The sequence below is a fragment of the Saccostrea cucullata genome, unplaced genomic scaffold (genome assembly GCF_032062105.1).
Source record: "Saccostrea cucullata isolate Sc308-1 unplaced genomic scaffold, CSIRO_AGI_Scuc_v1 ctg164, whole genome shotgun sequence".
Lineage (NCBI taxonomy): Eukaryota > Metazoa > Mollusca > Bivalvia > Ostreida > Ostreidae > Saccostrea > Saccostrea cuccullata.
Genome location: NW_026937694.1, coordinates 484,522 through 497,864, shown reverse-complemented (window position 1 = coordinate 497,864; position 13,343 = coordinate 484,522). Strand labels below are relative to the sequence as shown.

Sequence of the window (13,343 nt, the reverse complement as noted above, 5' to 3'; positions counted from 1 at the left end):
TAAGTGCCCAAAATCATGGAAACAAATGCACGTTTATTTTTGTAAAGGTAGTATCCGAGTGTTCTCATTTTCTATATTTTAAAAATCAAGAAGGAAAACTCTGTGAATCTAGTTCTATTCTTTTTTGTGTTCATTGCAATCGGCGGAGATTTGCGGAGATTTTCTGTTCATGAAATTTTCATTCCTGTGAGTAGTTTTATAAGTATACATTAAGATCCTATAAAACAATGACCAAACTTCGTGAAAATTGTTTGTCTCTTAGCTTGCTAATAAAAAATATATCAATAATATATATTTCGCTAAAAAAAAAAGTTATTCTGTAAATTTATTGATATAAAGAACTATGTAATTGAATTTAAAAAAAAAATATGCAAAAAATAAATGCAAAGAAAATTAACTGACTATAGTTGTCAATACATAATCATGTCTGTATGTCACATTGACCTTACTTAACTCAAGTAAATTGAAGCAGTAGTGATTTCTTGACGTTGTTATATGACCTCAAAACTTTATCTATGGCTTTCACTTCAGAATACTTCTTATAACCGATAAACATCAAATACTTTGTCCTTTTAAATATTAATCTGCCATATTTACCATGTGAACTACTTGTCATAAGACAAATTGAAAAATGCCAGCGTATTGTTTCAGTCGATAACAATGCATTGATCCGATATCGGTAGTCTGTTTAGGAAATGTTTATAGAAGAGGCAAGATATTGTATAGAGCAACGAAAAATGCAGCTTTGTGTTATGATAGTTTGATAATCGAGCATCAGCTACATACACCTGTAAATTTACTTTTTAAAAAATGTACTTTAATGAATCTTCGTTGATAAAAAAGCATCGGCCATAAGTAAGAAATCTGATCTGATCTTACAATGACATTTAAAAGATTTAAAGGCCCTGAAATATATGTACGTGTAGGAAAATACAACGATGAATAATATAATTTTTTGGCGAAAATTTTAGCCGTTCTGAATAGGTATCGTGGAATTTGATCATTGTTATAGGGTTGTCACTCAGGTAAGTAGTTGAATATGGCTTTCTCTGTACAATGTTCCCAGCTGAAAATTTACCTGTTGATTTTCTGATCATGTAAATGTTCAGTTAATTGTTGTGCCCAACATACATGTGTACTTATTTATCATTTATTCTGTAAATGTATTGTAAAGAAAATCAGGTCATGTTTATTAAGGTAATTCTATTATCAAAGTAAATAAAATCATGCTGTGTTTTTACATTCAACTTAATCACTGACACAGATAACCTAATTATGCAAAAAATAATTCCGTTTACACTAAGTATACTAGTTTATAAGTCTTATAACCAAGGAGAATTAAATTATTGATAAAAAGATTTCAAAAACCACCCTTAAAGTCGTGTAAGATATACATGTATATGTTCTGCAGAAGAAAATGGACATATGAGTATATTTTTATTCATTTTTTAAATAACTTGTCAATTTCCTTAGTATGTTACATTAAAGACTGACTGGACCTAGATTCAAATGAACCTTAGCTGATGTCTCAGATTTTTTGGACGTACACGAGAACCGACTTAGGAGACTTTAAAACGATTTTTTCAGAATTATGAATGTATGGATATGACCTTGAGCAAGTAAACATTAATGGTAAATATATATTCAACCACCTCGAGTGACAAGGAGAAAATATAACATAATTTTTGTGAAACATTTTATAAATTTCTGTTTGATGCAGTGAGAAAAGAAAAAATATTATGATCATCAGTTACAGAAAATTGTTTTATGTACATTTACGACATAAAAAGCACGGTCATGCACATCATGCACCTATTGATATTTAAGTTTACAAAATTTCAAGCCAAACATCATACCATGTGCATGTAAACGTATTGCATCATGTTTTTAAATAGAAAGATATAACTCATTCGGTTTCACCATTGTACTTTGGAGTCTTACAAATACAGTATAAGAAATAAAACATTTCCCTTTGCCTTCACCCAAGACTTGAAGCCACGTAGGATTCCGTCAGGACATTAAGGTCAAGATCTAGTAGATGAAATGTGCCTACAGATTTATCAAACTTGAGAAATGAATTCCTTTATTGATGTTTTACAACTTTAGCTTGGTCAAATAAGGTGTTTCGGGGCATAATTTGTGGGTAAACAACATGAAAAGAAAGTTGAAATTAATTATGACGTCATAATGGATCTAGCACCAAAACATTAGTCTAAAATTCTTTACTAGATCTTGACCTTAATTGAAAAAATCATCACAAACCTTGATGTGGGTTACTTAATTGAATGTAATTGATACACATGTATCTATTTATCTTGCTTTACAGACACTTAAATTTTGTACGGTCGGATCATATTCTACATGCTAAAATTTCATATAAGGGTCAAAATGACATTTACTCGTGTTGTGGCTTTATCTTAAACTGAATTGAATTTAAAAAAAAACAACAACAACAGCATATACACTTATCTTGTAATCCTTGTATCAGTGTTAAATTTCATGAAAAATATCAGATCGATTGTATAAAAAATTGCGTGTTTATGATTTTAAAGACTATTACAGCAATTATGTGGTTGCCCCTCTATGTATTGTCGGGTCATACTTAATATTTTCACTTAAAGAGGCAGACTGCATGTATCATTAATAGCACTCAAACTTATTGTCCTATTCCCACTGTTATTTTCCTTTTTCTAGTCACACGTATGGAATGTTGGTATGACTTACTGACTTTACTCATTTCAGCGAGGATGGTATATTTTATCATTTTATGTTTCAATACTACATAACAAGAGGACAACAATTTAACTATTGGATCATTCATGTGGAGCCAATAGCAGCTCTTCTTACAGGAAGGAGGTGGAGCTTATGATCAGCAACAACTACCACAGTTACAGTTTGTGTGAATGGAGAGAGTGTGTCATAATTAATCAGAGGAGATACATATATGTGTATATTCATTTGGATTCAATTCAAAATGGATATGCAATTTAATTATGTTAATCTACTTAATTTGAGGATGGAGCGCAGTGTGCCAGTCATGGAAAATGTGGTATGTTTTTTTATGTTTTGTTTTGTTTTTGTCCATTTTTTTTTTATTTCGAGGTGCTTCCTACACATGCACTTAGTACAGATGTGCTTTAATTGAATATATCAGAGAGAACATTATTAAGAGCAATAAAAATCAAAAATGTAACTGCTTATTTAAGAATCCCAAGTTTATATATTGAAGAACGCAATGCTGAATGAATGCAAAGGGTGACCTTAATGATGATACTTGCAGTCTGCTACGCAAAGCAGAAAACGTAAGGAGGGAGAGATTATATATCTAACTCCATTAAATATGTAAATTTGATACTGAAATCTAGATCTGTCACTCCACTACAAATTATCGATACTGCAAAATATTATGATAACAGAAAAAAAAAACAAACAACATAAAAGCATTAAATACGCCATTGTAGGTTCTAAGACAGGAACCCCATTCTGTATATGATATTAGCTTACTGTACTTAAAATTTCCAATGAAATTTAAAATGAACTTATTAAAGGTGCGATAAGGTATAAGTATACATTCTAAAAAAAATTAAAGGGTTGTAATACAACCTTCCCCGAATAATATCTATATTGTGACATTAAAAATAAACAAAAATCTAAGTAATATTTTCTCCTCCTTACTGATATAATTTAAAATCTGTATAACAGATGTGCAAATATATAGGCTTCTGATGAAGAAAGATTTGCAGCTAATAAATAAACTATCAAAATACAAGAAAACCTCGTATAAATCTCTTCGCCGTTACGCTAAATTTAAGTGTCGAGCCAAGCGATTTGAGGTCCATGCGTGGCCAATGGAGGCCAATTTCTTCGAAAAAGTATGCAGTCTTTAAAAAATTATACGAATTTCACCTTATTTCTTGAGGGATTGGTTCGGATTCAGGAGAGGCTGAACATGTATGTTGTAACATGCTTAATTATCTATAAACTCTTCAGTGTTAATCTTTTAAATTAAGCACAAGGAAAAAAAAATAGGAACAAGGAAGACATACACTGTACGGCGAAAAACCTTTAAATAGGTTGCCTACTTCTTCCTCATGTTCCTTTTAAAATAAACATAAACTGTAAGACAGTACGCCTACTGGCGAATGTTTTCAAGCTTTAATTTATGCAAAGAAAAAAATAATAATGCTGATACCGTCGGTCTGTTTAGAGGACGTTGCATCTCGAACAATCTCTCTGCTTCCGGCTGAGAGTCGGTCGATTTCTGGGTTATATCTAAACACTTAAACCCTTCGAATGAATGTCAGTCGAATTAACCATGTTAATTTTGGGGCCAAAAAAACTTTCATGTTAAACTGATAAGTATATGTAATTAGTCAATGGCAAATAACATGTATAAAATGATCAAAGTTGAAGAAATCAGACACTCGCTGGGAAAAGAAAAAAAAAATTCGATGTGAAGGATACAAGAATGTTCGGTGGAGGAAACAAATTCAACCATATTCTATTCAGACGACTCTGACCTGGAAAGTCCAATTTTACCCTCCTTAACTTTCGGTCGCTAAATGTTGGTACAGTGAACTTAATATGCACGAAATGTAACGGGGATCTAATTAAGTAGAATGCAATATTTATTATTGAAAGTTGTACAGAGATATTTAAATGCACAAAAATAGCACAAACAATCAATATAAAGAAATGTGATTAATAACCGCCCTGGCTTGTACTCTTCCTGAAAATAACATTTTTAAAACAGCCTAGTTACCCGATATTAAAAGTGACCAAAATTCCGTGTGAATTTGAAATAGCATAAGATGGAACTTGAAACCTGAGATACGTGCATGTTACTAAGAGGAAATTTATGTCCGACCGATCGAGTGTAATATCAGACTCTGGATAAGTTGTTATTTTGTATCTTAACCTTGAGAAAGACTGCGGTTTTTAATGAAATATTTTCAAGGTATGTAAATGTATATATCTATGTGTTCTTGTGTGTTCTTTGTAAAACCTTTAAATTCTAGTTAAAAACTATATATATATATATATATATATATATATATATATATATATATATATATATATATATATATATATATATATATATATATATATATATATATCGTTTACGTTTTCATTGCGTATGACATACATCTACACGAATAGAAATTTATTCGAAAGGCATTTAAACCATGTTTAAACCATGTTGATAAAAAAATAATTCTGAACTCCATGAAAAAAATTGTAAATTGGATGTTTAGAATTGCCAGATATAGCCTTATATATGCATTCAGTATAGTGTCGATAAATCTTCTCGTTTAAAAGATTTCAGATAACACCATTCAAAATTTAAAATTTTAAAAATGAAAAAAAAAATTAAAGTAAGATGTGTGAACTGTAACACGGGATGCAGGTGATATTGGAAATGAGAGGGAAAAAACGCATTTAAACTTATTTTATATTTTAAAAAAATAAATGTAAATTTTGTGAATTTCTTCAGTGTGCTAAAACAATTATGTAAGAAGGAAACTTGACAAGATAAAACAAACGTTTGGAATTATTATATATATCAGAAGATATTAACGTTTAAGATCACTGATTTTAGGAAAAGATTATTTGATAAGCACATTTCAAAATGTCTTAAAAAGCAGACCAAAATTATTTACTCAGATTTAATATTTTTGAATTCGCAAATATATACAAAGAAATAATTGAATATGCGATGGGTTCAAACTTCAAAGTCAGGAACCCCATTCTGTATGCGATATTCGCTAATAAAACCGATGTATAAAATTATTAAAATACCAGCAATACGATCCTCCAAGAATAACCAAATATGTCATTAAACACATTAAAAATCTGAGTGATATGCTCCTCTCCTAACTTATTTAATAATCTGTATAACAGATGTGCAAATAGGTTCCTGATGCTGGCGGATTTGCAGCTAATTAATATCAGGACTATCAAAATCTTAAACCTCGTATATCACACCGCCGAAACACTAGATTAGTGTCTAGTCAAGTGATTTGAGGTACGTGGCTGATGAGAGTCACTTTCTTTGAAACAATTTTTTTCTTTACACACACATTATTGTGATGACAAGGTAAAAAAAAATTGATCCAAACAACATGAACAGAGATTATCCATATTGCTTTGTTCGTTGTTCAATATCAGGGAAATACTATTAATTTTAAATTGAATACCTGTTTCTGTTCACATACTTTCAAAATTCACAGAAAAGTTTCTCTATATACTCCAGTTCACAATATATACATTTCCAGTTTCAAACATTTTGTTCTTGGTAGATGTACTTTTACTAACTATTTATATTCCTTATGTTACAACAGACTTTACGTACAACATGTACAAGAAATATGACTTTTTCTCAAAACACTCAGCTTTCTTCATTTTTTACTGCTTATATATAGGTTGCTTGTTTATGTATATATAAACCATGTGGATTCCACGTTGACTGAATGGGCATGGATATAAGTTATACAAAGTCGTTTCGGCGAACGGTGTTAATTTAAATCTTAATAAGATGAACTTGAGATGTGGATTCCACCCCACTCAGCTCAGCTTTTTTACCCCAAGCCTGAGATGAACATGTCACATTGTGAAGATATACAGCGTAACTCTGTTTTTATGACGGACTGCTTCCAGCATTGCCGACGCAGACAGCATTTGGTAAGTTAATTCATATAACTATTAAAGTACTGTATTGCTTCTTCGTAGGTCAAAAACAGGACCTGGTCTTCGGTATTATCTAACCAAAAATATTTTGACAGCAGAGAGATATATAGACAACATCAAAATAAAAATCTAAAAATATATATTTACATGATTTACGTACGGTGCATGCAAGAGGACAATTTCGTTCACGGGTCACCGAGAACATAATCAGATGCAAAATTTATAACAGAACGTCTTGACTTCATTGTCAGTGGTATTCAGATCAATTGCAATCTATGAACAACAGTGTTTATTTACTTGTGAATATTTCCATTTCTAATTTTTTTTCTCTGTGATAACTCTTTGAAAGTTGTCGGAGTTTATTTCTTGATAATTCTGCCGGAATGTAAATTAGGCAGGTCGATAGGTCAGGAGCTAATGAAGCCTAATACGCATGCAAATCTCGTGCGCATCTGTCTCTGTGTCTGACGCTAAGGATGCCAAATATGCATGTAAATCTCGTGCGGCTGCCTATGTGTTTGACGTCAGTGGGCGATGACTATTGAAACTGGCATGGAAGTCCTCGTATGATTATAGTCTATGTCTACATTTTTAAAGTGTAAATCTACAATTTTATTTCACAATGAAATGGAAATATAAGGAATCACTGTCTAGTTTTGAGAGTATGCCAGGGACATCAACAATAGTGGGAAACATGGGATAATTTTAGCATAACGGGCTTCGCCCGTTATGCAAATTATCCCATGTTTCCCACTATTGTTGATGCCCTGGCATACTCTCAAAACTAGACAGTGATTCCTTAAATGTATGGATCGATACAATAATTAATTGTAATAGGTAACACTTTGAACAAATGCGTTGGATTAATACGTGTCCAAGGTTTGTGTAGTCAAAATTGATTAAGAGATCAATTAATTTGAAAGGGCACATTAATTTTGTAAGTTTTGTGATTTTATCGTCTTCCTTTGATTTTTAACTTTTGTGTTGTAACTGTAAAACTTTGATAATGCTATGCATGTCTGATTTTCAATCGATCTTTATTTGCTGTTTTGTCGTCATAACTTCGCATAGCGGGTTTGGTTGTTTTAAATTAAGTTATTTACACGCTTGACATCGTAAATTCGATAATAACTCTTATACCAGTGTTTATTGCGATTTTTTTGTAATGACTTTTAAATATTCACTTTCTATCTGTGGACCCTACAATATTTTTTTAAGTAACTACATGCACTCAAGGAAGATGTTTGAAATTTTAGAAAACTTTTTTATGCTCCCGGGTAGTTATATCTTGGGCGTATATTGTTTTTGTCCTGTCTCTCTGTCTGTCTGTCTAGCTGTCTGTATAGCTGTTTCTTTGTTTGTCTGCAAACTTTTAGTGAACATTCGGCGTAACTTTTGAACAATTAAAGATAGAGACTAAAGGCGTCATATTTAGTATGCATACTCCACTAATAAAGCTCTTTAAAATGACATCAAGGTCAATGACCTTGTGACCTTAACTGTGACCTATATGGCAAAGATAGCTTTTTTCTATATACTTTATACCTTCGCCGTAACTTTAAACCACAAAGATAGAGACTTCGTGTTCGGTATGCGTACTCTACTAATTAAGGTCTTTCCAATGATACCAATGTCAATGACCTTGTGTGACCTACATGCTAAAGATAGCTTTTTTGAACCATCTGCATAATTTTGAACCCCAAGAGATAGAGACGTCATATTTGGTACGCATACTCCACTAATGAATCACTTTCAAATGACGGCAAGGTCAATGACCATGTGACCTTGATTGTGACCTTAATGCAAAAAAAGCATTTTGAACCTTCAACATAACTTTTGAACCACGAGAGATAGAGAATTCATTTTTGGTATGCCTACTACACTAATCAAGTTCTTTAAAATGATTTAAAGTCAAAGACCTTGTGACTTTGACAGTGACATAGGTATATGCTTTTTATGAAAATAGCTTTTATCGAACTTTGTTGCCGCCGGGCGCATAGTCTTTCAAAAACACTTTCTTTTAGGCAGAGTAGAGTTCTTAAGCGTATATTGACTTCAGAACTAGAGCAGGGGTATTACTAGTGAGCATTGGCTCATAGTTTTATCTTTTGTTTTAGCTCTTCTGAGCTGAAAGCTCAGGTGAGCTATTCTGAGCAAATCTTTTCTGTAGTCCGTCCGTCTAGCTGTCTGTCTGTTATAGTAAACTGGACCAATTTCAACCAAATTTGCCACAAAGCATCCTTGGGTAAAGGGGATTCAAGTTTGTTATAATGAAGGACCATGCCCTCTTTCAAGGGGAGATAATTAAGAAAATGTGAATATTTGGTGGCATGTTTAAAAAAACTTCTTCACAAGAACAAGAAAACCATGATTGGTTATACATGTAAGGAAGCAATTTCAAGGTTGTTCAAATCATAACCCCTGGGTTATGTCAAAGAAATGTTTAAGCATTCTTCGTTGTTGTAGGTTCAAGTTAATTCAAATCATATCAAATATATAAAGAGGTAGGTTAGGACCATTTATACATTAAAGTCTTTTTTTTTAATTTTTAATACTTGAATGATTTTTGCTTCATTCCTAGCCACAATGCTCAGGTGAGCGATGTTGCCCATGGGCCTCTTGTTTGTTATTTTATTTTATTTATTTATTTAAGTTTTGCTTAGTGGCATTTAAATTTTAAAGAGATCCTAGCTTATATTGTCTAGAAAAATGCCAATACCAAATATATCTTATATCTCTTTTTCAAGTGGGTTTTACGTGCATTAATTTCATGTATTCAGGCCCAGCTATATAGGACGCTTTATGAGAACAGTTAAACTTAACTTAGATTATAACAAATAAATTCGATTCTATTTGTTAGAATAGATGCTAGTGCTTACTGGAATTTAAGTTGGATTGATTGATTGTATATTTAAGAAATAAGGTATCATTTTCAAACATCTATCGGGATATAAATACGGGTTGGTCACGAGATTAAATTCCATAAAGCCCGAAGGGCTTTATGATGAATTTAATCTCGTATCAACCCGTATTTATAGCCCGATAGATGTTTAAAATTGATACCTTATTACTTATATTTACATTTGTGACTTATTCATACTTTATGTTTGCCTGATTGTGACTTTTAGCGTGTGAGAATGCATTATTTTTCAAACTCAACGGTAAGTATGTGATCTACTGAACGCGCGTCGACCCTTTATGACGTCACTGAGAAATTACCTCAAACGATTATATATCCATACGCTCATCTATGACCTCTTGACCCCATACCTGTATTTATACAGTTATAGATACGCATTCCTTTCAGTAGTGTTATATAGAGAATAATACATACCCTTTTCCATATCACATCCTGTATCAGCCCGAGACACCAATATCAGCCAGAGGGCCGAAGGCCCGAGGGCTGATATTGGTCGAGGGCTGATACAGGATGTGATGTGGAAAAGGGTATGTTTTATTATATTTATTACATACTTAGTAATAAAATACAGAACACATTCAGTTGAGAAGAAAATAAGTAAATAATCATGCATGGACTTCTTACATACATGTACATAGTCTAATGTCTCTTAAGATTTGGGTTTGTTTCTACTTCTATTTCAATGCATTTAATCCGTAATTTGAAAATATTCTATAGTATTACATGTATTTGTAAAATAAGATTAACCTTATTTTCAAAAAGTTAAAATTAAGAGAATATGAACCCACCAAAAATTGTGTATGATCACAAGTATTGTTATTGTGGTTTAATTTACTAAGGGTGTGATATTGACGTCACAATAGCCGTATCAGCCCTGCAGGGCTGATATGGATTTGCAGGGCTGATACGGATATCAGCCCCGCAAATCCATATCAGCCCTGCAGGGCTGATACGGCTATTGTGACGTTAGCCATATCACATATGCAAAAAACCTGTATTTATTACTAAGTGTGTAATAAATAATGGAAAACATCTGCAAATGTAAATATTGTTTAATGTCCCCCTAAAGAATTTTTCACTCATATGGAGACGCCAACACTTGCCGGTGCAGAGCTGCAAATTTTGTCCTATACTCGGCACTTAGGGCCATTGAGCAGGGAGGGATCTTTTTCATGCTAGCACCTACTGCGACATGGGACCTCGGATTATACGATCTTATCTGGAGGACCGGTCTCTACGTCCGACAGTGGGATTATAACCCGCGACGTAAGGATTGACTCCTTACATCTAAACTCTGGAGCAGACTCTCCTTTAACCACTGCGCCGTGTGGGCGACAAATTTAAGTGGAAAACGTGGTTGAAATGCTTGCTTTATAATTTCATTTGAAGACTGATTTTCTGGGTCTTTCTGATCGCACTTGTAGGTTTTTTTTTGTCGTCGATATCTAAGGATAGAACTAATTAAGGATCTAACTGATCACCTTTATGAGACGTACATTGTATAGGCAGATGCCATACATGTACGTAAAAAAATCACTGTACATGTAAATATTATTCAAACTTCATTTAAACTTTCAATTTGTATTTTATTTATATAAACTATATATAAAACTGAAACGAGAAAGGTTTTGTAAGTACATATAAATTATTATTTTCCATTTGAGTATTGAACAGATATTCGTTAAAATTCTATTTTCTGTATGGAGGCTACTTCAGCATTTCTGAATTTTCATTTTCTTTCAGTCAAAATGTTATAAAAATGTGAACCAACAATTTCATTTCTAAAGTTGAAATGTTTAATTTTAAATGCCGAAAGTTATGGCTATGTCACATTGTAACATTTTTTTTTTTTCATTTAAGAGTGGTTGTAAATGCAAATTAAGATATGAGAGAATCAAATTAACCAAGCTAAAGCATACATGTATAATTCAATTCAGGTTGTAATGCTGTATTTGATTGGATAAAAAATTTACTTTATATTCGTATGGGTTCCCCATGTCACAATGACTTGCGTCAAAAACGTATCAATCCGCCTGACGTTACATTCAAATTTTGTACAAATTGAAGTCATTTTGTTAGAACAATCATCTTTTTTTCTTACATCAAATGAATGAAAATTAAATTATAAGGAATGAATTTAATAGCTATCCATTTTATACGGTATAAACTGGGTTGGAACAGTTTACGCTTTTTTTTTTTTTTTTTTTTATAAATTCTTCTGTGAAGTTAGAACCGGGAGGGGGGGCTAACCCATTTTCAATAAGTTCCACCCCCTTACTTCGCTTCCGATGCCCCATGTAGAATATCAGTTTGAAACATGACCCACAGAGGCATCTTATCCACTCTGTGAAGTAGAGAACAGAGTGGATAAGATGCCCCTGTGCATGACCTCTGTGAGGGCTGTGTACGTATAGCAAGAGCTGCTCTGAAAATATTCGTGGTTTTCTTGCAGATTATACGATAGCTGCGGAATGCTGGCCGATGGGATATGTCTCCCCTTTTCAATCCTGCAATTAAAGTGTGTGTTGTACCAGCTAGAGTCGAAGGAGAATGGCGCCCAAACTGCCTTCCATACGAGAAAAAATCCCCCCCAGGATGCATTGAGAAATACTTTATATCTCGTGATCGATTCCTTTTACATGTTGGATGAAGAAGGTAACTATCATTAATGAACTTGCTTTTAAAATAAAATGGTCGAATTGAACATTACTCAGCGATATTTATAAACCTGCTTGAAAAGCGGGAGAGTATATTCTGTATAGAGGGACATTTTCGCCCCCGTTTTATTTTCGCCCTATCCTCATTCAGTGTTTGGGCGAATTCAAAACGGGGCGAACTCAGATAATACGGAATATAATTTCTTAAACATGTTAAATAAAAGTATGACTGGGCGTATTAAAACGGGACAAAATTGTTAGAAAGTGTACTGTAAAAGGGCGAAAAAAAGACGGGTCGAAAATAACCCTGTATACAGTAGTAATCGTCTGTATACGTCTGTTTGTCCGTCCATCCGTCTGTTACGCTTTGGGGTACCCACATAATATCACTAACTCGTCTCATACATATATACCACTGAATGAAATTTGATGAGTCTTTCACATGCAGAATCTTTATTACATATATTGCCATAATTGTGCACCTCCTATTTTACTTTTTGATCCGACACATATCTTGGGGTTTCCCGGCCATAGCAAAATATGGACACTGCCATTATTTAAATATAGGAGGCAGGAGGAATCGTTTAGTGAGCTCATTGCTCACAGTACTTTTTATGGAAGGGAATTACCGCCAAAAGTCTATGTATCTTGCTTTTATTCTTATTCTGCCTACTTCTTTATGCCTTGTTATTATTGTAAATTATATGTCACTTTATTGTTTTCGGATTCGTCTTTATTACATTTCACTTTGACTTTTATCCTTCTTTATTTTGCCCTTACTTCTATGTTGCTTTATTCTTTTTAATTCATTTTACTTCCTTTTAAATTGATACAGTTTCTTAAATGATTATCTCAATTACAAACGTGAATTCAATCACACAAAGAATGAAGCATATTCAATGAGGACGAATACAAGTTGTCAAAATTTAGTGCCGCATTATAACGCTAGGTGGCAGGGGTGTTCGCTACGAGTGTTGGTAAAACTAGGTCAGCAAACCCGGGCCGGGGTTATTTAAGATTTTTCAATTTTCTGCCTTAATACTTTATCAATCGAATATCTGAAGGCCGAATCCGATCAC

The 13,343-nt window shown here is 33.0% G+C and overlaps 1 protein-coding gene across 1 annotated transcript in view; it reads left to right on the top strand.

Annotated features, from left to right (window-relative positions):
• Window positions 1–2,768: 2,768 nt before the first annotated feature.
• LOC134248682 (uncharacterized) overlaps window positions 2,769–13,343 on the top strand; it is a 56,501-nt gene continuing 45,926 nt past the window's right edge. Inside the window, exons 1-3 of the mRNA XM_062731080.1 lie at window positions 2,769–3,049; window positions 6,423–6,685; window positions 12,060–12,262. The gene's annotated coding sequence lies outside the window, so the exon portion shown is untranslated. The remainder of the gene's footprint in view (window positions 3,050–6,422; window positions 6,686–12,059; window positions 12,263–13,343) is intronic.